This window comes from Moschus berezovskii, chromosome 23, assembly GCF_049115385.1.
Source record: "Moschus berezovskii isolate FMDL1 chromosome 23, NW_MosBer_1.0, whole genome shotgun sequence".
In the NCBI taxonomy this organism is placed as follows: domain Eukaryota; kingdom Metazoa; phylum Chordata; class Mammalia; order Artiodactyla; family Moschidae; genus Moschus; species Moschus berezovskii.
In genome coordinates this window covers 19970201-19997350 of record NC_142482.1, presented here as the reverse complement: position 1 = coordinate 19997350, position 27150 = coordinate 19970201, and positions in this window count along the sequence as shown.

Genomic DNA, 27150 nt, shown 5'->3' with positions numbered 1-27150 from the left:
TGTTCGTTCTCTGTGAGTCTGTTTCTGTTTTGCAGATAGGTTTATTTATGTCATATTTGAGATCCAACATATGGAGGTGATATCACATGGTATTTACATTTCTCTTCCTGACTTAGTTCTCTTAATACGATAATCTCTAGCTCCATCCATGTTGCTGCAAATGGCATTATTTCCTTTTTTTTTTGGTCACGCCACATGGCATGGGGAGTCCTGCTTCCCCAACGAGGGATCAAATCTGCACCCCCGGCAGTGGAACCTCAGATTCTTAACCACCGGATCACCAGGGAACTCCCTTTCATTCTTTTTTTTTTATGACTGAATAGTATTCCATTGTGGGGATTCCCAGGTGGCTCAGTGGTAAAGAATGTGCCTGCCAACGCAAGAGACGCGGGCTCAGTCCCTGGATTGGGAAGATCGCCTAGAGAAGGAAATGGCAACCCACTCCAGTATTCTTGCCTGTGAAATCCCATGGACAGAGGCGCCTGGCAGGCTACAGTCCATGGGGCCACAAAAAGTCAGACGTGACAGAGGGATTAAGCTTTCAGACACACACGGTATTCCATTGTATATACAGACACATCTTCTTTATCCATTTCTCTGTCAATAGACATTTAGGTTGTTTCCGTGTCTTGGCTGTGTGGACGGTACTGCTGTGAGCAAAGGAGTGCATATATCTTTTCGAATTATAGTCTTGTTCAGGTATATTCCCGGGAGTGGGATTGCAGGATCACTGTCAGCTCTGTTTTTAGTCTTTGAGGAACCTCCATAGTGTTTTTCATAGTGGCTGCACCAACTTACATTCCCACCAACAGTATAGGAGGGTTTCTTTTCCTCCACAAAGAATGGGGATGTGCTTTGAAACCATGAAAGCTGCTACAGATGTGCAGTAGCGGGATTGCCTAATTCTGGGGTCTCCAGGTGCCAGCGAGGCTCTGTTTTGTTTGGCTGGCCGGCTGTCATCTCATATTTGGATGCCATTAGGCAGAGTGCAGACGGTCCGGTGTGTGCCAGGCCTCCCCTCCGCCTACTCTCTCAGAGCAGCCAGCAGCATCATAGCCTGCCTTTGTCGTGTTAATATCAAGTCCTCGCTCCCAACTGGAAGCTTCTGGGGTCCTGTGGGTATCTCCCAACAGGAAGATCATATGCCTGCAACACATGGCTTGTGGAGGGCCCAGCCTTTGCCCTCCAACCCCCGCCCCCAGGCCCCGCAGCCTCCTGGACCCGAGGGCAGGAAGGGGCCCACAGGTACTGCCTCCAGCCATAGCTTATGACAAACGACTCCCACGGGTTCTGAAATGACCACGTCGTTTTCCCTTTTTCCAGTTAGAAATTTGTCAAGTCTCCTCCAGCCTGGCCCCCACCCCCACCCCCTTTCCATCTACACCCTGCCTGTGCTCCTCAGACCTTAAAGAATATTTAACCACCTGTTAAATGATTTATCCCATTGAGGCTGCAGAGCTCAGGGCATCTCACAGGCCTCCTGGAGAATTAACTAGAGCCATAAATCAAAGCGACATTTGAGAAATTTCCAGCCGCCCCAGACAGTAGGCAGTGGCTCAGGCCCAGACAGGGGAAATGGCATTTAGATGGGGGGAAATGGCATTTAGGATGGAGAGGCAAGAGCGGTAGCGGGGAGCGGCCTCCAGGCCGGCTCTGGAGGAGGCGGTGGGCCAAGGACATTCTGCTCCCACAGGGCTCTGTGGGGACCGTGGGCATATCCCCTTGGCTCTTTGTGTCAAGTGCAGGCAGCAACTTAACCCCTCACATGTCCAGAGCCTGCAAAGGGCTTTCCCACCTGTTGTGTCATCTGATTTCAGAACAGCCCAGGGAGACTGGCATGGGAATGAGGGCAGTAAGCCTAATGGTGGGGTTCTGGGCAGCGGTCATCCTGCAGGGCAGTCCTGACTTTGGCAGACCAAGAGGGACAAGTGTGGTGGAACGCAGGAGCCAGACAGCTTGGGTTGAGGGCTGGTGGCGAGTAGGCTTGTTCAGATTCTGGTCCAGGGTCCAAGAGCAACAGAGGGAAGGAAGGTCAGAGAAGCTGATCACGAGCTGAGCCAGTTCAGTCGTGTCCGACTCTGCAGCCCCATGGACTGAGCACGCCAGGCCTCCCTGTCCATCATCAGCTCCCGGAGCTTGCTCAAACTCATGTCCATCAAGCAGGTGATGCCATCCAACCATCTCATCCCCTGTCATCCACTTCTCCTCCTGCCTTCAATCTTTCCCAGCATCAGGGTCTTTTCCAATGAGTCAGTTCTTAGCATCAGGTGGCCATAGTAGTGGAGTTTCAGCTTCAGCATCAGTCCTTCCAGTGAACATTCAGGGTTGATTTGCTTTAGGATTGACTGGTTTGATCTCCTTGCAGTCCAAGGGACTCTCAAGAGTCTTCTCCAACACAAGAACGCCAACTATGTGCTAAACCCAGGGCCAAGTTGCAGAGACGAACCCTTCAAATCCCACAATAACCTAAGGAGGAAGGAAGGGAGTTCTTTAAATCCCATTTTACAGATGGGTAAAACTGAAGTTAGCAAGAACCAGAGCTAAGGATTGAACCCAGATTGGTCAGACTTCAAATTAGGTGATTTTTCTCCCCCACTATGAGGTCTTCTAAAAAATGAAATATAAAATATACCGGACATGGTACTTCCCTGGTGGTCCAGTGGCTAAGAATCAGCCTTGCAGTGCAGGGGACATGGGTTTGAGCCATGGTCCAGGAGCAAAGATCCCACGCGCCTCAGAGCCACTAAGGCCACGTGGGGCAACTACCGAAGCCTGAGCGCTCCAGAGCCCTCACACCTCAAGGAGTCTGCACACCACAGCTACCGAGGCTGCGTGCCGCAACTGACGCTGACACAGCCAAGTAGATAAATATATGCATACTTTTTAAAAATAAAAAAATACAATTTAAACTTTTAAAAATGTACCAGTCACTTGACTGTGCCTGGCCCTCCACCTGGCCCGTATTATCACCTAGAGTCCTTACAACAACCCTAGAGGCTGGGTTTCTTACTCTTTCCATTTTACAAATGGGGGGAGCCGAGGCCCCGAAGCCCCCAGCTCTAAGACCCCCAGCCAGTCTGACCCCAGAGCCCCTGGTCCAGCAGACATACCACACAGATGACCACCTGGGTTTGGAGTCTCCACATGGGAGGCTTGGCAGTACCTTCCAGGAGAGAACAAGCCAACTGGACCATCAGGGCCTGTCTTGGATGGAGAGGAGGGAATCCCACAGGGAGAGGGGCTCAAGCCAGATGCTCAAAGACCAGGCTGGAGCCAGCAGAGTGCTGAGTACAGAGGCTGGAAGGACTCTCGGGGGGTTCCCTGGGCCACCCCGGTGCCAGAGTTCTTGGCAGCTGGCCTTAGTGGGCTCCAGGCACCCAGCCATCAACGGCTCCAAGGCAGAGGGGCGGGGCGAGGTCTGGGCTCATCTCTATCCCGGCGGGCACTCTCAGGGAGGCGTCTGCACCCTGGTGTCCTCTGGGGTGGGGAGGACTTACCCTGAGCCGTTGTCTCTTCCACCCCTGGAGAGTGAAGGCTAAGTGGGGAGGCCCTCACTGCTGGGGCCAGAGCTGGCAAGGCACTTCACCGTGGTCACCGGGGCTCAGAGAGACTGAGTAACTTGCCTGAGGTCAGCCGCTGGTGTGAAGCAGAGCTCAGAGGAGCCCACGCCTGCTGCAGATATGGCAGCAGGGTCGAGCTGTCACAGAGTGCTGAGAACTCTATCCAGATACTCCGGCGTTATCACGGCAGGCAGCAGTCTCTGGAACAGGCCACAGGCCTCCCCTTGCTCAGCCCGGCTCATCGCCCCTGTCCCCCTCCCCCACCGAAACACAGCGCTCCCCCATCCACCCCTTCCCAGAGTGTAAACTCAGCCATGTGTCCTAAGAGACCAGTGCCCTCTCGCGCCTGCCCAGGGCACAACCCGGGGGCTCCCAGCCACTTGCCTTCTGGGCAAAAGGATGCAAGACCCTAACAGTGGTGAAGAGAGCAGAGGACATCCCTGACCCCCCTGCACCTCCGCGTGGGCCTCATGTTGCCAGCTTACCAACCCAAGCCCCTGAGCCCCCAGCCATCCCCTGAACCACCCTCTCCCCTCCCCCGCCAGATCCTTCCCATTCTCTGCCTTCTGTTTCTCGGTCCAGATCTCAGGGACCCATTGTCATCACAGACTCGAAAGTTGAGGCGACAGGGACAAATGACGCCAAGCTCTGTATCCCCAGCAGAGCGAACACTCCCTCTTCCAAGCCTGATGCTGCCGGGCTCACTCACTCCTCCAGGACCAGCTCCAGCCCCGCCTCAGCCTCCTCTGGGTCCACAGGTCACAGGCCGGGTGGGCTTCGTGAGTTTGGGGAGGCCCACTTGTCTGAAGGAGTACACAGTCCATTCCAGGGCCACAGCAGGGCCTCTTCGCTGGAGTGGGGAGAGGGCTGGGCCCCAGAGAGCTGCCACCCTGAGTGACAATGTCAAAACTCCCCCGGAGGATGCAATCAATTCAGGAGCTTGCAGACAAGGGGAGGGGAGGCTCCTCTGCACATGTGCCCTGTCATCTGTCCCCAACAGGAGACTGGCAAGTCTGCAGCCTTGTGCAGAAGGGGGCCTGGGGGGTTGGAAGGAGGCATGATACACCCCAGACCTCAGCCTCAAGGCCAGAGAGAAAGGTCCTGCGCCTCCTCATGGCTCTGTGAGTGGTGCCCTAGGGTTGCCTGCCCCCAAGAGTGGCTTTAAGAGGCTGACAGGCTCTGACACAGCTCAGCGGGCCTCCAAGTAACACGCCCTTGTTGTTCGCTGTCAGGGGCTGGGAAGGGGGAACAGGCGGGCCCTCCCTCGCGTTGGGGGTCCAAGGCGCTGTGACTGGAAGCTGCTTCAGCGGAGGAGCTGGAAAGGTGGCAGTTGTCCACTGAGCACTTCTGGGTTCGAGCCACACAATCTGAGTTGGATGCCAGTAAGTTCCCGATCAACAGCTCCCACTGCTGTGATCAGAAGGGTCTCCGTGGCCCTGGAAGGGGCCAGTGGGGGTAGTTGAGGGGCATCTCCCACGCTCCTCCTCACAAGATTTAGAGGGAGCTGCAGTTCCCTCTTTCCAGCCTCAGGGCTCAGGAACGGAGACAAAGAATCTCATGAGGACAAACTTCTGTTCTTTAGGGGTGTCATTTAAGGGGGCTGATCTCCGGAGCAGCCAGCCCTGTAGACCCCGTGTTGACCAAACGAGCTAACAGCCTGAAGCCCTGTGCCCCGACCTGTACAATGGGACCTAAGGGTACCCCAAGAATCTGAGCGTTAGGACCGGATGAAGACCGGTTCATCTTGGCTTGTTGCAGGAGCTCCCAGGCCTTAGTTCCCGCCTCTGTCTCCACTGCATCTCTGGGGAGTCACCTCTGGGCAACGCTTCTCTCCCCAACCTGCCTCTGTAGCCAGTAAACCCCGCCCCTGGTCACCCACTGACTTCTTGAGTCTGGCCTGAGGGGGTGCCTTGTTGATATAAACAGTGGTGGGGGGTGAAGATGGATACCTTGCGTCCTCAAGGATGACCCAGAGGCAAAGGGGAAAGTGCTCAGCCTGCCCGCCTCTGGGACATTCCGGTGGGCCACGCAGATGCGGTCGGCAAGGCCCCAGGGCCTGGGTAGAAATGCCCAAAGCTCGGGGCAAGCCTGAAGGCGAGAGAAAGAGGACGATGGGGGCACAGGGCCTGGCAGAGGAGCCAAGGAAGGAGCCCCTGGAGCAAAGGCCCTGGCTGGGAGCCCGCCGTGCTCGGGGCCCAGAGCAGAGAGCAGACAGTGGTCCCCAGGCAGGCAGAAGGGGGTTCCCACCAGAAGACAAACGGCCAGATGGCAGAAAGAAGGCGCCGGCTGCAGCCTCCACTGGGAAAATTAATTAAGCCTTCAATTAGCGCAGGCCTGCCCCTGTCGACTCCAAGGGGCACCCAGGGCCCAGGCTGCCCTGCCCAAGCCAGGAGTTAATAACTCAGCCTCTAAGTGTACTCAGCGGAGCCAGTCAGAAGCACCCACCCTCTGTGTGCCTGTCTGCCTGCCTGTCTGCCTGCCTCCAGGCAGCAGGGAGAGGTGGGCATGCCTATTTGGATCCCCTTTGCCACCAGGAGTCAACAGGTCACTTCATAGGCCAGCTGGAGGTGAGACGGCGTGCTGGATCCTCTTACGCCTGGGACCTGGGTGTCCTGGTACGACTCCCAGAAAGGTCCAGCACGTCAGGGCAGGGAGGCCCCAAGAGGTTTCACTGCAACATTCCCTGTGTCTGATAAGGTGTGAGGTACTAGAAACAAAGATGGAGTCCAGCCCTATCTTCCAGGGGCTCACAGCCCACCAGAGTGGGGGTGGGGGCTGCAGAAGAAACAGATATGAAACTGACCCGCTCCAGACCATGTTCAGCCAGGCTGAACAGTCTGCAGCAGCAGCCTCAGAGAGGTATCCGGGGAGGGGTCTCAGCAAGCCTCACAGGTGGCCAGGTGAACACATGGTCTCACCCTTTCTTTTACAGGTGAACAACCTAAGGCCCAGAGAGGGCAGGCAACTGGCCCAAGATCACACAGCAACTCCAGGGCAGGACCAGAACCAGAACTCAAGCTAGAACCCATCATGGAGGCTGTAAAGTGCTTACCTGCTCACATCACACATGGCAAACTGAGGCTCAGAGGACACTGAACGGAGCCCTCCTGGTACCCACGTACCATCCTGAGACAGGCTGGCCCTCCCAGGATCATGCCCGGGAGTCCACTCACTGTCATTTCTACTGAGAGCAGCTGCTCCCTCAGGTGCACAGGTGCTTCCTGCCCTTTCCCACCTCCCCATCCTCTGCTCACATCAGAAGCATCCCCCCAGCACCTTGGGCCAACAGGGCAGGTCACCAAGAACAGCCAAACTCCACTGACACTCCCAGCACTGGCCAGGGCCAGGTGTAGAGCCTGCTGCTCAGACTCACCCAGGGAGCTGATCAAAATGCAGACTCCTATGTCTCTCCCAGGACCCAATGAATCAGACTCTCTGGAAATGGGGCAAGGAATCAGAGCTTTAACATAAACCCCGCAGGGTTTTTTGGCTTTTTTTTTCATAAATGTTGTTCAGTTCAGTTCAGTCGTTCAGTCGTGTCCGACTCTGCAACCCCATGAATCACAGCACGCCAGGCCTCCCTGTCCATCACCAACTCCCGGAGTTCACTCAAACTCATGTCCGAGTTGGTGATGCCATCCAGCCATCTCACTCTCTGTCGTCCCCGTCTCCTCCTGCCCCCAATCCCTCCCAGCATCAGAGTCTTTTCCAGTGAGTCAACTTGTCGCATGAGGTGGCCAAAGTATTGCAGTTTCGGCTTTAGCATCAGTCCTTCCAATGAACATCCAGGATTGATCTCCTTTAGAATGGACTGGTTGGATCTCCTTGCAGTCCAAGGGACTCTCAAGAGTCTTCTCCAACACCACAGTTCAAAAGCATCAATTCTTTGGCGATCAGCTTTCTTCACAGTCCAACTCTCACATCCATACATGACCACGGGAAAAACCATAGCCTTGACTAGACGGACCTTTGTTGGCAAAGTAATGTCTCTGCTTCTTAATATGCTATCTAGGTTGGTCATAACTTTCCTTCCAAGGAGTAAGCGTCTTTTAATTTCATGGCTGCAATCAGCATCTGCAGTGATTTTGGAGCCCAAAACAATAAAGTCTGACACTGTTTCCCCATCTATTTCCCATGAAGTGATGGGACCAGATGCCATGATCTTCGTTTTCTGAATGTTGTTAGTGGGTACATAAACACAGAAAAGCATGCAAGTCATAAGTGAAGTACTCAACGCATTCTCACGAATTGCACACCTGTTTAATCTACCCGAGATCAAGAAACAGAACACCAGTAGCCCCACAGAAACCCCTTCCTGGGACCTCCCTGTCAGGCCAGTGATTAAGGCTTTGCACTTCCAATGCAAGGGGCAAGAGTTTGATCCTGGCCGGGGAACTAAGATCCCACATACCACATGGTGCAGCCAAAAACAAAAAACCCCTTCCTGCCCACTTCCCACCAACCTCCCCAGAGGGTGCCGCTACCCTGACTTCTAACAGCTTAGACCAGTCTTGCCTGCTTTTGAACTTCACGTGCTCGCATGTACGGAACTCTACATACACTTGGGTTTGCTTTTCCTGCCTGGCATTGTTTGCGAGGCTCGCTGAAATTGTTATGTGCAGTGGTGGTTTATTTCCTCTCACTGCCGAGTAGCGTTCCAGCCTATGATTATACAATAATTTTTCTGCATTCTGCTGGTGGTGGGTATCGTTGTTTCCTAACTTCAGGATAGTAAAAGAGGATTGCTATGAAATTCTACTGCGTGTATCTCTGTGGACATTTGTATGCATTTCCAAAGGGAATGCATCCACAAGTAGAATGTTGCATCCTGGAGTCTGCCTGTGAGCACGTGCAACAGACACCTCAAATGATTTTCCAAGAAGCTGTACCGAGTTAGACCCCACCCGCCTGTCTGGGAGTTTCAGTTCATCACATCCTCCCCGACAGTTGGTACACATCTCTCTTCACTTGAGCCATTCTGGTGGGTGTGCAGTGGGCTCATTTTATGCTTCCGCTGGCACTTCTCTGATGACTAATGATGTTGAGCACATTTTCTTCTGTTTATTGACCATTTAAGCATCCTCTTTTGCGAAGTGCCTGTTTAGATGTTGTGCCAAATTTTTAATCAGATTGTCTGTCTTCTCCTTATCAATTTGTAGGAGTTCTACATATATTTGGAATTCCAGTCCTTTGTTGGAGATGTGTATTGTAAATATCTTCTCAACTTGGCTTCTTGCCTTTCTACTGTTAATAATATCTTTTTTTAAATTGAGGTATAATTGCTTTACTGCATTGCATTAGTTTCTATTGTACAACAGAACTAATCAGCTATCTGTATACCTATATCCCCCTCCCTCTTGGACCTCCATCCAACCCTCCTCATCCCACCCATCTGCGCTACATATACACAGTGGAATATTATTTAGCCATAAAAAGGAATGAAAGTGGGTCATTTGCACAGATGTGGATGGACCTAGAGTCTGTCACACAGAGTGAAGTCAGAAAGAGAAAAACAAATATCATATACTAACCATATATGTGGAATCAAGAAAAATGATATTTTTTGATGAACAGAGTTTTTCATTTGAATATAATCCAAATTATCCTTGGAGTTTTTTTTCTTTTTTTTTGCAGGGGGAGGGTTCCCTTTCTTGTATCCTGTGACCAGGTGATTTTATACACATGGAAGTTTGAGGTGTGTGAGTGGAACTCTCCTAGATGGATGACTGTCCTTGTTATTGCTAACCTCCACTTCCTTTCTCAGCCAGAGACAGAATTTGCTTAATCATGCCAGCTTCACTGAGTATTTACCCTGCTTTCAAGCACTTTATTTTTTATTTTTTTTTATTATCTTTTTTTATTATGGAGTGATCCCGCATCTAGGTGCCTACATTGTGCCCTGTGGCAAAAAACCTTGTTACTGTGAGCTGTTCACACTCTCTGGGGCATACCCAAGAAAGCACCTGAACTTAAATGGCAGATTTAAGGTAGTCTGCGAATACACCTTATCGAAAGTTAATAAGCTCGTGAAGCCCAAGACCGGGAGCCAGTTCCAATGGAGTGCACCTTAACTGTTCAAGGCCACAGCCGGTTTCTCATCTCCCCTCCCTGAAGATGGCTACCCACGCTGCGGTCAAATGAACCTGCGCATCTCACAGATCCCGCCAGAAGTGGCACTCGGACTCACAGGAAACGCACAAGAAATAAGCAGAGACTGCAGGGCCCCCAATGTCTTCCCCAGGTCCCACAACCCCGGCCCGGCTGCCCAGGGCGGGCGTGTCGCTGGCGGTGACTCAAAGGCAGCGCTCAAGCACTTTACGTTTTGTGGGACAGCATCTGCTGTACCACGTGTGCTAAGAACCACTCCTGAGACAGAAGGGCCATGGAGTGTAGCCCCAGGGTGACCCCAGCACCCTGGCCACAGATGATTGGACAGGAGCAGACACTTACCAGGCTGAGCCTTCGAGGCTGTCTCTCCAGGGAGACAATTTGTCTGAGGGGCAGTCCTCTAGTCCAGACCCCTGCAAGGAAGAGATGACAGGAGCTGAGACTGCCGTGAGAGCTGCCGGTGGGCACAGCTGGCCCCACCCCCCTGGAAGCCATCAACACGCCCTGCAGAGGAAGGCAGAGGAAGTGGATGTGCAGACAGAGGGATGAAGGGTGGAGTGTGTACACCGCCAAGGTCACCGCTCCCCTCCTGAGTCTCGACCCTCCTGCTGCACTCCCACCCAGGGAACCCAGAAGATGCTCAGCATCTTTCCAATAAGTCCCCCTTTCTGTTTAATGTGGATCATGTCTTGCAACCTAGAGATGATTATCACCTTGAATCCTCAGAGCTCTGGATTCATCCTTTTTTAGAAATGAAGAAACTGAGACTTGAAAGATGGCATTTAAGTGCTTTTTCCAAAACCTGCCACTAAAAAACCAGAGCCAGGACTCTAGCCTCATCTGTACGGCTCAAGTTCAGTTCAGTCCCTCAGTTGTGTCTGACTCTTTGTGACCCCATGGACTGCAGCATGCCAGGCTTCCTGTCCTACACCAACTCCTGAAGCTTGCGCAAATGCTAGTCCATCGGGCAGGTGATGCCACCCAACCATCTCATCCTCTGTCGTCCCCTTCTCCTCCTGCCTTCAATCTTTCCTAGCATAAGGGTCTTTTCCAATGAGTCAGTTCTTCGCATCAGATGGCCAAAGTATAGGAGTTTCAGCTTCAGCATCAGTCCTTCCAATGAATATTCAGGACTGATTTCCTTTAGGATTGACTGGTTGGAACTCCTTGCAGTCCAAGGAGTCCATCCAACACCACAGTTCAGAAGCATCAATTCTTCGGCGCTCAGCTTTCTTTATAGTCCAACTCTCACATCCATACATGACTACTGGAAAAACCATAGCTTTGACTAGACAGACCTTTGTTGGCAAAGTAATGTCTCTGCTTTTTAATATGCTGCCTAAGTTTAACTTTTCTTTCAAGGAGCAAGCATCTTTTAATTTCATGGCTGCAATCACCATCTGCAGTGATTTGGGAGCCAAGAAAATAAAGTCTCTCACTGTTTCCATTGTTTCTCCGTCTATTTGCCATGAAGTGATGGCACCGGATACCATGATCTTAGTTTTCTGAATGTTGAGTTTTAAGCCAACTTTTCACTCTCCTCTTTCACTTTCATCAAGAGGCTCTTTAGTTCTTCTTCACTTTCTGCCATAAGGGTGGTGTCACCTGCATATCTGAGGTTGTTGATATTTCTCCCAGCAGTCTTGATTCCATCTTGTGCTTCATCCAGCCCAGCATTTCGAATAATATACTGTGCATATAAGTTAAATAAGCAGGGTAACAATATACAGCCTTGATGTAATCCTTTTCCGATTTGGAACCAGTCTGCTGTTCCATGTCCAGTTCTAACTGTTGCTTCTTGACCTGCATACAGATTTCTTAGGAGGCAGGTAAGATGGTCTGGTATTCCCATCTCTCTAAGAATTTTCCACAGTTTGTTGTGATCCACACAGTCAAAGGCTTTGCCGTAGTCAATAAAGCAGAATTAGACGTTTTTCTGGAACTCTCTTGCTTTTTTGATGGTCCAGCGGGTGTTGGCAATTTGATCTCTGGTTCCTCTGCCTTTTCTAAGGCTTAAAGCCGACTCTAAACAAGAAACGCTCTATAGTACAGAGCCACGCATGCTGGGCCTGAGATCAAGGTTTCCCAAAGTGTGTTCTGTAGAACCTAGGGCTCAGGAAATGAGTCACTGGGGCAAAAAAGAAAGAAAAAAGGGATTTTGGTTTCCTGATCCAACTTTGGGGACAGTGGGCCAAACATACATTGAACAAGCTACTACTCTTTACTTCAGGGCATCGCAGAGCCTCTGCTAGAAGGAAACATAGGGGAAATTTATAGAATGCAGAGTTTCTCTAACAAATTTGACCAGGTAACCTCCTTTTGCAAAAGGCATTTCATGAGATTAATGTTGTCTGGAAAATGAGGCAAGGATCAAATTTCTCCTCTCCACGCTGAGATCCCCTGGAAGGGCGTGTCCTGGGCAAATAATTGGAAATGTCCATCCCACTGGGTATGTGACCCTGAGTTAGATACATTGAGGGAAAGGGTCTGTTTACTAAATCTGCTTCCTAAGGGTTTGATTAACCTGAAGCAGATCCCCCCGGGGCTTACGCGCCCTGGATGTATCAGTTATAACTGAATTTCGGAATCTTTCAAGTGACTGAAGGGCCTCATGATGCCTGACCAAGACTCCAGGTCCCAGTGGGCCACCAGCCTCTTCCCAGCAGGAATGAGGCCCAAGAGGGGAAAAAAAGAAAAAATGAGGAAGGGAAAAGGATGGAAGAAAGACGGGAGGACCAGGGAGGAAGGAAACAGTCCCTCAAACGCGGTGATCTGCGAGAGGGCACACCGGGCTCAGAAACCAGCAAGGGGGTGACCGCCTGGACGCTGGCGGCAGTGGGGAGCGGTGACCACCCCTAAACCAGAAGGGGCAGCGGGGAAGAGCGCCCCAGACGCCCTGGAAAGGGTGGGCCTAGCAGGAGCTCTCAAGTCCTGGGGCTGTCCGCTGCGAACGCCCCTCCCTATTATAGTCCTCTTGCTCTTTGAGCTCCTGCCCGCTGGTCCGCACAGCACCGGGCAGTGAAGAGGGTGAAGCGCCGGGCTGAGGGGTGGACCAGCCAGCCTGCACAGCGGAGGGAGTATTGAGAGAAGCCTGTAGGAAGCGGAGGAACCAGACGGGAGAAGAAAACCCCGCCCCAGTAAAACGCAGGACCTTGAAAGGAACAGGCTAGGAGAGAGGCCGGGCGGGTGGGAGCAGCTTGGCTCTCCCCCTCCTCGAAGCACTGGCTTGTTGCCAGGATCCACCCCGATCTCTGTATCAGAACAGCCCCCTCTGGGAGGCAGATACCTGAGCGCGTGAGGGAGCGGGGCGCTGAGAGACACGCTCAGCTCAGCCCCCTCCCCACCCCGCCGGCTCCCGCGTATCCGGTGGGCGGACGGATCTCGGCTGAGATCAGCTCCGCAAACCCGCCTCTGATGTGCACCGTCCTCCCTCTATACAAGCCACGAGTGCCTGAAAGGTTGGGAGCATAAATCAATGCCAGGCGGAAAAACCCTCGTTGAAATTCAACAGGAAAACGCATCGCAGAGGATCCTGGAGTGAGTTCCTCTCCACCGAGAACAGTTGTCCCCTGTTCGGTTTTTGTCTGAAAGCAGATGCTCAGACATTGCAGCAGCTGAAAGTGGGTCGGCTCTGTACGATTTTCACCCCTGGGACGTTCTAGCCCCACCGAGAAGGGTGACGACCCCCTCTGCCTCCCAGACCCCGGGTTCGGGGAGCCTGGCCAGCACTCACACACCTCTCTCTCTCTGCTTCACCCCTGCGAGTCTTAGTCGCTCCGAGAAGGTGCAGTGCCTCTCCCCATTCTGCAGAGAGGTAAACTGATGGGTTAGCACTGAGACACCCCTCAGGCCTGCCAGGCACCCAGCCCTACCATCAGCGGGGCCTGACTCCTTCACCACCTGCTGCCTCTCAGGATCTGGCTGGCCAGGGACACGGGGAGAGTCACCTTCCGGGTTTATTCCAAGCACAGCAGCGCCAGACTCTTTCAGCAAGATGAAGCCAGGAACACTGTGGCCAAGCTGGGAAAGTGATATGTGAGGCTGGGAAATCCATCATGGAGGGAGGCAGCGGCTGTAGATCAAAGCCTGCCCTCTTTGCCTCTACATCATCATTAGCAGTGGGCAGAGATGGGGGGTCGGGGGGGGGGGCAGAAGCAGAGCTGGAGGAGAGATCTTTGGATTTACAGAGTAAAGCTGGATGCCCCAGAGGTACCCAGTGGAGGTGAGGGGGGCAGCTCCAAAGCCTCTGGGTCCAGGGTGTGGCGGGTGTCACAAGAGGGGCTCAAGGCCCAAGACGGTTGCTGAGGAAGGCTTCCTGGAGGAGGAGGCATCAGAACTGAGTCCTGATATCCAGACCTTGCTTAAGTAGCCAGACCCCTAACTAGGGAAGTCTTCACCCTTGGAGGCTTTACAGAAAGACAAGACACCACCAGAAGTCTTTAACCCAGAGACCCATCATGTGGTGGTCATTAATGGGGTTTATGGATGGGCAATCAGGGAAGGCTTCCTGGAGGAGGTGAGCCTACGCAGCGCTTTAAAGGAAGAGTGTGGAGAGAGACTGACACTTGGCAGACCCAGCACGTCTATGTCCTTCTCAGCTGCTGTCTCAGTTTGAGGTTGTATACACCTCTCTAATTGTTCAATTAACGTCCGCCATCCATGGACTATGGGCTCACAGTTTGGCTCATCATTGTGCCATAGTGAATGCTCAGTTAGCGTTTTCAGAATGGATGAATGAATAGCCCTAAGTCTCATGGTGGCCTGAAGCTGGAGTTGGTCTGCCCTGTGCTGGGGTGGAAGGCAGCAGAAGGCCCGGGAGATGTCTAAGCATAATGGAGCCAGCATGGTTGAGCTGGGCAAGGGCCAGTTTGGGACAGGATGACAACAAGCACGGTGTTCACTGTACTTATTTCAGGAGGAGGAGGGGACACCTGGGCAGAGAACGGGGAAGGGAGGTGAGGTTAGGGCTGAATATGGAGCAGGTTATCTGGAGCTGTGGGGTGGCTGAGCTTAAAGGAGGCAGACTGGGAGGGAAAAGGACCCAGGACTCAGACAAACCTCCCACCATCAGCACCCCAACCCCATGGCCCCTCCCCCCAGCCCAGGTTCCTCTGGGAGCCACTGTGCCCGCCTCCACCTCCTTGGTCCCATTGCACAGAGTGATTTGTGGCCCTGACAAGTTGAATTGTGGGTAAAGCGTCTGTCCAAATGGGGAGCAAATTGGAACTGCGGCTCCAGCCGGCGGGCCATCCATCATGGGGGAAAGGCTCCGTCAGCACCTCACTGCCCCAGCCTGGCCCTCTCTGCACTGCCTGGGGTGCAGGAGGCGCCTCCTCTCTCCACCTTGGGTTTAGGAGGACAGTACGGGGGGCCCTGGGCTGGGGGCTGGGTTGCAGGGAGAGACAAGGAAGAGGAGAACTGGGATCCCCATTCCCCAGGGGGTTACATTTACAGGGTCTGCTCTGGGCTTCCCTGTAGCATGTTTATGCTGGTGAAGGGGACATCAGTCTCCCCAGACGTGGCTACATTTACCCACAGGGAAACTGAGGCACGGCACACTCAGGTTACAGCCTCAAACTTACAGCCTCAAAGCTCGATATCAGCAGAAACTGAGGCTGAAAATCTGCTGCTGGGATACCCAGAATGTTTAAACAAAGCAGTCATGTCCTGCCACATGGAAAAATTCAAAAGCAAATAAACATTGCATCTGGCCAAAATCCTAGATCCTGGCAGTGACACTGCAGTGACTCCATTATGGACCAGTGAGGTGAAGGAGACCCAGAAGCCACATGGTGCTCAGACCCTGCCTTAAAAGACTGACTGTCTGTGAAGGAAGCAGTGTGTTCGGGACCAGGTGTGCCTGCTGCCCCCCCCGCCCCCCGCAGCTCCTGCCAAGCCTCTGAGGTGTGGGACCCAGGCCTCCATCCATGTGGCTCAGCGCCTGGCCATAGCTGCTTAGACCAGAGGTGGTCACCGGAGCCACAGGCTGTCTTCTCATAACCTGATCACTGACCTTGACTTGGAGCCTGGCTGGAAAAGATCAGCTAAGCCAATCAGATTGGAGGAATTTGGGACTGGGACTCTAAGCAGAGTCCAATCAGACAGCAGAGTGAGCCGAGCTGAATGGCCACAGTAACTAGGAAAGGCCAAGAAAAAGTGAATCGAGAGTAGAATCAGGATGCGTGACCTCAGGACTCTTCTTTCTCAGGGACCCAAGCCTTGCTCGGTTTCCCTCTGCCTTTCCCCCACCAAGTCCTTAGTCCAGAAAACTGTGTGGCGGGGGAGGAAGGAGGGGTGCGAATCGTGTTGTGTGTCATCCACCTGCCCCCCAGCTCCTGAACTGTCAACCACGTGAGTCATTTCAGGTTCCCTATGAGGGCTGCGATTTCGAAACTCACAAGTCGGGCCAGGAGTGCTTGTTTCTCGCTTTATGCTGAGTCATCCCTTCCCCGAGACAACAGCTGTCCTGCCAGCTACTGAATGGGAGACAGCCAAGGTCAGGATGGGGGTTACCACAGAATACAAATGAACGTTTTGACACGTCATCCTGCCACACAAGGCCACATGTGGCCAGGGACCCCAAACACTGAAGCATCATGATGGGGGAAAGTGCCTCCTTTGTGCCTTCTTCCTGGGTGGTGGGGAGGGTGTATGTGGTGTGGGGGTTGGGGTGGGCATTTCTGCAGATTCTACTCTCGATTCACTTTTTCTTGGCCTGTCCTAGTTACTGTGGCCTTGGGGCCCCTGGTGACTTTTAGCTTCATGCTAAAAGTCCCAACTGTTAGCAGAAAGTGCATTTGTGTCTGTTTCAATCCGGGTCCAGTGCAGGGAACAGAAGCAGGGTTGGGGTTTTAAGCAAAGAGGGAATTGGTACAGGGAATCAGGTGCTTACAAAGCCAGGGGAAGTGCTGTAGAAGTCGACTCCCGGCTGGGCATCCAGGAGTGGCAGGACAACACTGCTGAACTGGCCCATCAGGAAGGTGAGGAATGCAGAGGGCTGCAGCTGCCATCCCAGGGTTTGGAAGCTGCCATCAGCATCCTGCCTGTGTCTGGTTTCCCACAGAGCTGGTGACTGGACACAGGACTGCAGCTGAAGGAAATATGCCGTCAGCGAGCAGCCAAAGACCAGGAGGCTGGTTGCATTTCACGTCCGCCTTCCAAGCCTCATACAGGTGCATCCGCTTAGCAGGACCTGACTCATGAACCAAAACCTTAGGTGAACAGGAGTCTGGGAAGCAGTCTGTCTTCAGCTTTGTAGCCTCCACAGCACCAGAAGAAATAGAACACCCATCGCATCCAAGTGCAGATCTCAGAGCCTAATCCCAGATTATGCAGAGACCCCAAAGGCTGACTTGACCACCTTCTACAGCCAGTGGGGGCTGACTGTCCTTGGTTGAGGCCTGGCTCCTGAAGAAGCTGTGTAAACACAGGAGGGTTTATCTGTCCATGGAGGGCAGAGGACTGAAGAGCGAGGTACATGTCTGTGAGTGTGTGCGTGTGTGTGTGAATACACACACACACACACATTTATCTGGGGAAGAGGGGCAGGGGGCATTTAGAGGCAGGAGATGGAGCCCGGCTCCACCCACATTCTCACTGGGCCTCAGATAACCGCCACAGCCAGGACAGTTAAAATTGGGTGGCAAAGTCAGAGGCAGGGGGGATCTCAGGAATCCAGGGTCTCCCTCCAGCCCTCCTGAGTCATTGTAAGCTGAAGTCTTTATCTCTCCCTGACCTGTATTTGGGGGAGGGGGGCTCAGCATCTTCAATTAAAAAACCATGCCATGCACAGCATCCCTTTTTTCCAAATACAGTTGTGATACAAACGCTCTCAGGTTCCCAGAGAGGGAGCCTTTGCTGGGATGGGGCACACCGGCACGGGGGTCGCACGGTGACAGTGGCCGGCTCTCTGCAGGGCCCCAGCCCCGGCAAGGTGACAGATGCCAAATCCAGGAGCCATGAGGCCTGGCGTCCGTGGCCTCCTCTGCCAAAGCTCTGGGTGGAGCGGCTCTCTGCCCTGCACTTAGGGAATAGTTCGGCTACTGCGGTTCACCACTCCCTGCAAAGATGAAGGAGGAGAGAGGACGCAACCCAGGCTGCTGGCAGGGAGGGCCAGGCCACCCCGGAGGGCCACTTGCCCGAGGCCTCCTCCCCTCCTGGCGGGCCCCGGCTCACCTCCGCCAGCCCCCAGTCCGCGGCCTCCCAGAGGAGCGGCTCGGCTGTCCCAGATGGAACAGCCCCCGCCAAGCTGCCTCCTCCTCCCAACTGCCCGGTCGGTGCCAAGGGGGCCCCCCTACCCCACCCCCATCTCCAGGCTCTGAGGCCCGCGACTCTGTCCCCTGGGGTGTCCTCCAGACACGGCCCCTCCTCTCCGCCCACACCCGCCCGGGCCCCGCTCTCCTCTGCCCTCATCCTCACACGAGCCACATGGCCCACCCCCCTCAGTCCCTCTCTCCCATCCCCCTTAAAGCCCCGTCTGAGCCCCTTGACTCCCCTGCTCTGACATCCCTGGGGCCCGGTGGTTTCTAAACAGAGCCGCAGTGCCACAGCCTGACCTCGGGCTGTCTGCGGCCCACCCTCAACAAGCCTGTTCCCAGGCCGTCTCCCACACAGCCTCGACCTTCCTGCCAAACAGGTCACGTCCGTCCTTCTCGTTGTTGTTCAGTCGCTCAGTTGTGTCCAGCTGTTTGTGACCCCGTGGACTGCAGCACGCCAGGCTTCCCTGCCCTCACTATTTCCCAGGGTTTGCTCAAACTCATGTCCATTGAGTCGGTGATGCCATCCAGTCGTCTCACCCTCTGTTGTCCCCTTCTCCTGCCCTCAGTCTTTCCCAGCATCAGGGTCTTTTCCACTGAGTTGGCTCTTCCCGTCAGGTGGCCAAAGTATTGGAGTTTCAGCTTTAGCATCAGTCCTTCCAGTGAACACCCAGGATTGATCTCCTTTAGGATGGACTGGTTGGATCTCCTTGCTGTCCAAGGAACTCTCAAGAGTCTTCTCCAACACCACAGTTCGAAAGCATCAGTTCTAGAATAGTGGTTAAAACTTGGACACTTAACCTCCTGGGTTCAAATCCTGCCTCCACACTTCTCAGCTGTGAGAACTTGGGAAACCACTTGATCTCTTTGTGCCTCAGTTTCCTCATCTGGGAAAATGGCAGTAACAACAGCACATCTGTGTCATGCGGAGACATAAGTCACAAATGAGTTAGTACGTGCAAAATGCAGAGAACAGTGTCTGGAGCATATAAGGACTCAGCAGAAGTGGATGGTTATTATCATTCTTATGCCTTGAATCTCCCAGTTCTGAGCCTTTGCTCAGGCTGTATCTCTGTGGAGAATACCCATCAAAGCCCCTCCCGATCTTGAAGGACATGCAGTTTGCTTGCCCAGCATCCCATTCTTGGGGGACCTGCCGTTCCTCCATCCTGGAGTGATACCACTGTGTCTGTGTGGTTATGTGGGGCTGGCTGGCCCTACTCTCCAGCTGCAAGGTCAGGAGTGTGGAGGTTCTCCGTGCTCTGGCCACAGTGATCAGTTTAGGAATGGGCGTGTGAATCTTTCTGGCCAATTAAAGTCCTCCCCTGAGATCCTGGGCTGTAGGGATGGTGTGGTAGGCTGAAAAAGTCTTCCTTCGGGACTTCCCTGGTGGTCCAGGGGCTCAAACTCCATGCTCCCAATGCAGGGGCCCCAGGTTCCACCCATGGTTGGGGAACTGGATCCAACGTGCCACAGCTAAGACCCCACACGACAAATAAATTTTCAAAAGCCTCCTTCCAAAAATATATTTACTTCCTAATACCCAGAGCCTTTCAATCTTACCCTTATATGTCAAAAGGGTGACTGTTACCTAAAGATGCCAAAGGGAATGATTAAGTTAAGAGTCTTAAGAAGAAAAGCTTATCTTGGATTATCCAGGTGGGCCTTAACTGCCATCACGAGTATCCTTTTAAGAGAAATTAGACACACACAGAGGAACAGAGAAAGGAGAAGATGATATGCAAACCTAGCCAAGATGCGGCCACAAGCCAAGAAATACCAACAGCCCACAGAAGCCGAGGAGACAAGGAGTGGACTCTTTCCCAGAGCCTCCGGAGGGAGGGCCCACAGCCCTGCAGGCCCTGATTTTGGGCTTCTGGCCTCCAAAACTGCGAAAGATTGCATTTCTGCTGTCTGAAACCACCATGTTTGTTGGCATTTGTTACAGCAGCCCTAGGAAGCTAGACTGTGAGCCTCCAGATGCTGGAGGCCAACCTGGGCCACATGATGACCCCGAGTCAGAGGAAAGAAGAGGCGCAGATGGAGAGAGGCGGACTAGTCCCTGAGATCTGTGGGTCATCCCTGAAGGCAGCCTGCTCTCCTTGGCCTTTTCAGCAGCACAACCAATGAGTGTCCCTACTTACGCCAGTTTGAACTGGTCTGCCCCCTTGCAACCCAAAGAGTTCTGCCTAACATTCCACCCGACAACTATCAAGAGCCTTAAAACATAGCTCAAATCTTTGACCCAGTTTTCTTCCCTAAGGAAACAATCTGAATAAGGACCCTCACCGCTGCATGAAAAAATAGGGGAAAAAAACCTACATAGGTAACCACCGGATATGGCTTCATAAATTATGACATATCCCTATGGAGGGATATTATGCAGCTATTAAAAATCATGTGTTCATGCTCATTATAAAATGGTAGGTGAACAGCAGGACATTAAAAAATATAGAGAGACACAAAACACACATATACATACATTTATATATTTACACATATAAACAGAAGGATCCTCATTTCATTTTTATTTTGCTTTAGATCATTTTAAGAGGTAAAGATTACTCATGCAGCTGAAATCCTGTGTGTACTTCTCCCCAGTTCCTTGTATAAACCCCTTCCCTCTGTCACTCAAAGTTGGTATCATTCCCATGCATGATTTTAAACATTGACTACCCGGGAATGTATCCTAAGTAATACATAATATTTGTACATGTTCTTCAGTTCAGTTCAGTTCAGTCGCTCAGTCGTGTCCGACTCTTTGTGACCCCATGAATCACAGCACACCAGGCCTCCCTGTCCATCACCAACTCCCGGAGTTCACTCAAACGCATGTCCATCGAGTCGGTGATGCCATCCAGCCATCTCATTCTCTGTCGTCCCCTTCTCCTCCCGCCCCCAATCCTTCCCAGCATCAGAGTCTTTTCCAGTAAGTCAACTCGTCGCATGAGGTGGCCAAAGTATTGGAGTTTCAGCTTTAGCATCAGTCCTTCCAATGAACACCTAGGATTGATCTCCTTTAGAATGGACTGGTTGGATCTCCTTGCAGTCCAAGGGACTCTCAAGAGTCTTCTCCAGCACCACAGTTCAAAAGCATCAATTCTTCGGCGATCAGCTTTCTTCACCCATGTTAGTAAATAGTATGAGACTCTCTGCAACCTGCTTTTTTACCCAAAGAATAATACGTTGGTGCACTAATCCATCTTGATAATGTGTAACATTAATTTTAACTGCTGCCAAGAATTTTGAGTATCCCATGCTGTAGTTGTCCTTTCTCTGCTTAATAAATGCTGAGATTATTGACAACATTTTTTTCCTATAGAATGCTGCCACTCTCCGGTCTCTTTGCGCACACGTGAGATTGTCTCCAGGGATGTACGTGCAGAAGAGGGTGGCAGGGCAGCTCATCTTCACCTGTACACGGCGCTGCTGAGTGGCGGTACCAAGGCCGAGTGAAGGGTTCCCATTCCCACATCCCTGGTGGAGAACCAGTTTCATTTTTGTCAGTCCAGAGGAAGCCGTACCTCACCGTGGCTTTCATGCGCCTTCCCTGTTTACGGGGCTGTCCATCATCGTTCCACGTGCGTCTATTTCAGTTTCCTCTTCTGTTAAATCTTTTTACCTGTGTTTGCCTTTTGAATAAAAAGTATATCAGCATGAACTACAGCCCAGTGTTAACAGTGGTTGGACACTTGATCTGGGGGAAAGTCCCTGTCTGCCATCCCCCCACTTTAGGAAACACCACCCCGCCCAACTCCCTGTCTTCACCCTCCCACCAGCTGGCACCACGTGGACCAATGGGAGCTGCCAGCCTCTTCCCTGATCCTGCCCTGTGATTGGCCCAGACTTGGGCACTGTGACCCAAATCAGACCAGTCAGAGTCCTTCCCTGGGATTTCCGGAACTGGAGCTGGGGGAGAGCAAACCACCCCCCCCCCCAACCCCGAAATTTGAGGGTGTGAGGTCCAGCCTCACCGAGACAAGGAGGCTGAGACCAGGGCCGCCTGCTGAATAAGGGTGGAGTAGGGTCCGCCAGGCACGTCTAACATGCTTTAGCCCTCTGGTCACTACTGGGACCCCCGCCTCCTGCCCTGGGGGACAGGCTCCAATCAGTGGCCCTGCATGTGCACCCAGGAGGGTTCACGCTCACACGTAAGACTTGTCTGCAATTTTCAAGTGTTCTGTTAGTACGATAGGCACATCTGTTTCTATATGTCATCAGAATTTAACACATGGTCATTGTTTAATCTTCCTTATCTTTCAAGGTGAGGCACAAACATCTCTGTTCCATGAAGGTTTTCTGATCCTGCAACCAAGAGCCGGGACCAGCTGCCATCAGCTGCTGAGGCCTGTCCTGGAGTGCATGGAGGCCCCGGCCCAGGAAGGGGTCTGGGTGGAAATGGGGAGGGGAAGGACAGACAGAGGGGAAGGTCTGTTAGGGAAGTGGGGGCCCAAATGGGTCTGATCTCCACTGAATGGCAAGGATTTATTTAGCAGATGAAGCCTGACCAGAAACTTGCCCCTGGAGCCTGGGGTTGCCCAGGCTCTGACCCACCTAAGGTGGGGGAAGACCATGCGGACTCTGGCCTTTAGCTTGAAGGGTAGGGAGAAGCCTGCTCCAAGGGCCAAGGGTTCTGCACAGGACCTGGTCCTGCTGACCTATAGGGAGATGCTTGCCAAGGTGACCCTGGACCCCGGCCCCAGACCCCATGAATCTTGACCTTCCCCTTCTCACTGAATCTAGCAGCTTAAAATGAGAAGCATGTTCCAGTAGATGTGTCTTATGGGAAAACTTCAGCCAAATCAATTAATGATAAAACCCTTGAGCAAACACAGCTACTTTTATCATTTTAGAATGTGGTGATTTGAGCAGCAAAAGGAATTAAATTAAAAACGCAGAGACTCGGGGTCAGAACCCAAGCCACTCTCATTGGTTTTTAATCTCCTGTTAAACAATATATCTTCTGATGGCTTTTGTCAGCTTATTCAATGTAATAACCCAGGACACGTGGCCCACTGACCCTCCTCATTCCCTCCACATGGCTGAGCATGCAGCTGGCAGCTGGTCAACTAACAAGCTTAAAGTGGGGATGGGTGGGTGGGCCAGAGTTAGGGGAAATGACAGGGGCCACACAGGACCCTGGAGATGGACGTCCCCAGAGCTGTGATGGCCGAGCACAGGGCCGTGAGGTGCCCTAGGGCTGACTCACGTTACAGATTGGGTACCTGAACCCCAGAAAGCAAATGTTTTCTTGAGTCACACTGAGTCAAGATTGGAACTCAGGTGTCCAGACACCCGACACACAGCTCATCCTGTTGGACACCTGCACAGGTCACCAGGAAAGGGACTGGGCTTGATACAGGGACTGTGGTCCCCAGCTCTCTGTCTTCTCTTGGGGCATTATCCGTGGGGCTTATTGAGCTCAATCTGGAAGATAGTTAGGTTCCATCTTTGGGGAGATCCTGGCCTGTTGAGAGGCAGTTCCCATGGTTGGGAGCGTCAGTCTGATGATGGAGGCACAACCTTGACCTCAGGAAGCACCCAGTCTGATGGCGACACAGTCAAACACAGACAGCCAAGCCGACAAGTAAATCATTTCCGTAAGAACACCCTGTGACAAGACAGAGTAGGCTGCAATTTCTGTTGGCCTCACCATGGAAGGCTTCTAGGAGGAGGCTGAGCCATAAAGAGAAAAAGCTGGTCTCTCATAACTGTACTCCAATAAAAATTGGGGGGGGGGGAAAGTGGATCTCAAGACAGCTTAGACAGAAAATCTGAGGCAAGAGAGAGGCTGGAGCTGGTGAGGGAGATGACACACGCAGTGAGCTGCCTCTGTGAGTTGTCTGTACCCACACATAGGCACACTGATAAACACACAGGCCTGTTTGCACACACTCACGCCTACTTACACAGACTCCTCCATGTACACTCATAAACACATGCTTGCGTGCCACGTGTAAACACACAGGAGCTTTCTCCTATCTCCACGTGTACACACAGATATTCCCACATGCATTTATGTACGCGTACCATACATGTGATCATACATAGACCTACACACGGGCCAACCCCTAGCTTTGTACAAGCTCAGATGTGCTCTGTTGGGCACACAGGTGGGGGGCCTGCACTACCCCAAGCCACACTTGGGGTCCCCCAGCAGCTAGATCACCTGCCAGACATCCCTGAGCCCCCCTGCCTGGGCTCTGTCTGCATCCCTGGGCCCCTGCCACGGTCCGTGGATCTGCAGCCTCTCCTCTGGGTTGGTGGACTGACCTGGAGGAGAGAGACTCAGGGATTCCCCTAGCACCACCCACGGCCTAGAGGACCCACAGGCTACACAGGGCTCCGAGTCGAACTCTCCAGTTCCCTCTCATTTACCCAAGGTCTCTGTGACAGGCCAGGGGCCTGTGAAACAGACTCAGAGATGGAGATTCGTATGTAGACTTCCTGGTGGTCACCTCACCCCTGGGAAGCGAAGGAGGCAGGACGAGGCAGAGTGAGCAGCTGGGCTGTGACACAGTCATGGCCAAGGTCTCAGCCACGCCCTGGGAGCTGTGGAGCAGGGCTGGCCTTGCAGGTGGTCCCACATGGTGTTAGGCAGAGCATCCTATGCCTTTACTAGTCACTGAATGTGGGCTGCCTCCAGAAACTAAGGTAACCTTGAGGGAGGAGGTTCCCTTCAGCTGAGCACATACACAATGAAAAGAGACTCACCTTGGAGCAGGGAGCTGCCCACGCTCCCCAGCTGGAGAACAGGCACTGGGGGCCTTGGGGGTGTGGGGAGCACAGTGATGTCCTCCCTGTCTGCAGAGGATGAGACATCCGCTCCATCACTGCTGCAGTCTCCCTCCAGTCTCTCCTGCTGCAGCTGGATGCTCCTCTTGGGAGTGTTTCTGGGCCCAGCTCCCTTGTCTGTCCCTCCTACGTCATCCCATCTCCCTGGACTGGTGTTGACAGCGCCAGTTTGCAGGCTTCTCAGGAAGCAGGGGACAAGGCTCCCTCCAGCGCCCTCCTCTGGCGGGGCCGAGAACCCCTCGGAGTACAGAGGGCTGAGGAATCCGGCAGGGCTGAGGACAGGCCCCTCCCACATGCTAGTCCGGGTGACTCAGATCAGTGGGACCCGGGCTGAGGCCACCCATTTTTATGCGCTGGGCTCACGAGGCAGCAGCGTGGGCTTGTGCCTTTATTATTCAGCAGGCTCTGTGGGAGGCAAATTGTTTCCCGCTTTTGGCTGACAGTACCCCCTTCTGCACTTCCCAGTCTCCTCTCACACACGCAGCCCCAGCAAGAGTGGGAGCCGAAAGCCTCTGGATCCAAGACAAACCTTCCACCCCTTCCTTTCCAGGGAGGACGTGAGTTAGACAGAGGAAGGGGAGACACCCAGACTCCACCCAGGCTAGGACAGTATTTCATCTAAGATGCACGTCTGTTTTCACATTTTAGTAACGCCAAAACTGGGATATGTCTAACAGTCGCTGCCTTACCCGGGTTTAATCAGCAGCAATTTTTCCCCCTTTGTGGTACCTAACATAATGGTTACATTTTCACTGAACAGTATCTTAGGTTTGATGCAGCTGAGAGGCGACACCCCATCTCTACTGGAGATGGGAGAGGGGAGGAGACTGGAGCCAGGCCACCTCTCAGCACCTCCTGCATCAGCTTTTCAGGGCACAACTTCAGGATCTAGGCCCTCTCAAGGCCTCCTGCAGGCAGATGAAGAGCAAAACCAGGTTCCGGAGCCAAATAGAAAATTATTTTTAGAGATTCGGGGCTGAGATTTGCTTCCAGGGCCCCGCAGACCTCATCTGCCCATGGCCACAAGCCTCCTTCTGAAGCCTAAATAAAAGTAGCTGGAAGCAGGTTCTGCTGCCTCACAGCTGGGAGGGTGTCAGAGATGTGACTGTGGGTGCAGGCATTCCAGGAAGAGGGCTTGGGGCTCTCTTTTTAAATCCAGGCCTTTTAAAGTGGTGACGGGCCTGGCAGTGTCTCCAGGTAAGATCAACCCTGTGGGGAGCCAGATGTTAAAAGCCTGGGAACCAAGAAAGAGAATGCCACCAGGAGGGGGGAGGACGGGGTGGGGGGGGTGGGCGGCCAGGGCGGGGGTAACTTAGGGCAGAGACCCACATTCTGGACCTCATCTGGCCCCCTGCTGCCAAGAGGCCCCAGAAGCATACTACCTGGAGGAGCCTTGGTAAACTCCCAGATGGCCATATGAGTAGACCCCTGGGGAAGGAGATGGGAGATGGGTGACAGTGGTGTCCAAACCTTGACAGCCAGGTGAGATTTCAACAAGCAGCAGAGGCTGCAGGAAGGGGTGGGGATGGGACAGAGGCAAGCCAGGCCTAAAGGGAGACACCAGGCGCTGAGGAAGCTGGAGGGCCGCTGGGCAGCGCGTGCTTCCTCCTTGCCCTCTGACCCAGGCCGGAAGCCCCTTGCAAGGAGCCCTGGGAAGTGTAGTTCCCAGGAGAAAGAGCGGTCTGGCAGTACCCAACCCTGCCTGGCTCCCTAGCCCAGGCCAGCCCTCAAGCTTTCGTTCACTCCACCAACATGTACCGAGCACCCACCGCAGGCCAGACACTGAGTGCTGGGGATTCAAGCAAGCAGGCGAAAATCCACAGTCTCAAGAAGTCTATGTTAGAAATGTTATCTCTAGCCAAGAGAAACATAATCAAATAAACATACAGAATGCCAGTACTAAGTGCCATGAAGAGAGAAAATGGGGTTGGGGTGGGAAAGGAGTGCCGCTTTCTGTAGTGTGAGCAGGGAAGCCCCTCTGAAAAGATTTGACTAGAGCCCAAATGAAATGAGGGAGTAGCCAGGAGGGTATCTGCAAGCAGTGTGCTTCAGGTTCAACAAGCAGTAGGTGCAAAGGCCCTGGAGCAGGAGTGAAGTTGGGATGGTCAAGAACTACAGGAAGACTGGTGGCCAGAGTGGAGGGAGTTGAGGAGAGAGGAGGAGGAGGCCAGGGTAGGGAGAGGTACATCAGAGACTTTCTGGGCAAGGCTTTCTGGGCCACGGGAAGGACTCTGGCTCTCACTGTGAGTGACATGGCCAACCTGTAGAGGGTTAAGCAGAAGGGTGGGATCTAACTCTCGCTTTCCAGGAGAAGAGACTGTAGGGACCAAGGGGTTCCGGAGGCAATGGAGACCCACTAAGAGTCTCTTGCAAACTTCCAAGCAAGAATGATGGAGGTTGGATTTGGGTATATTTAGAAGGCAGAGCTGACA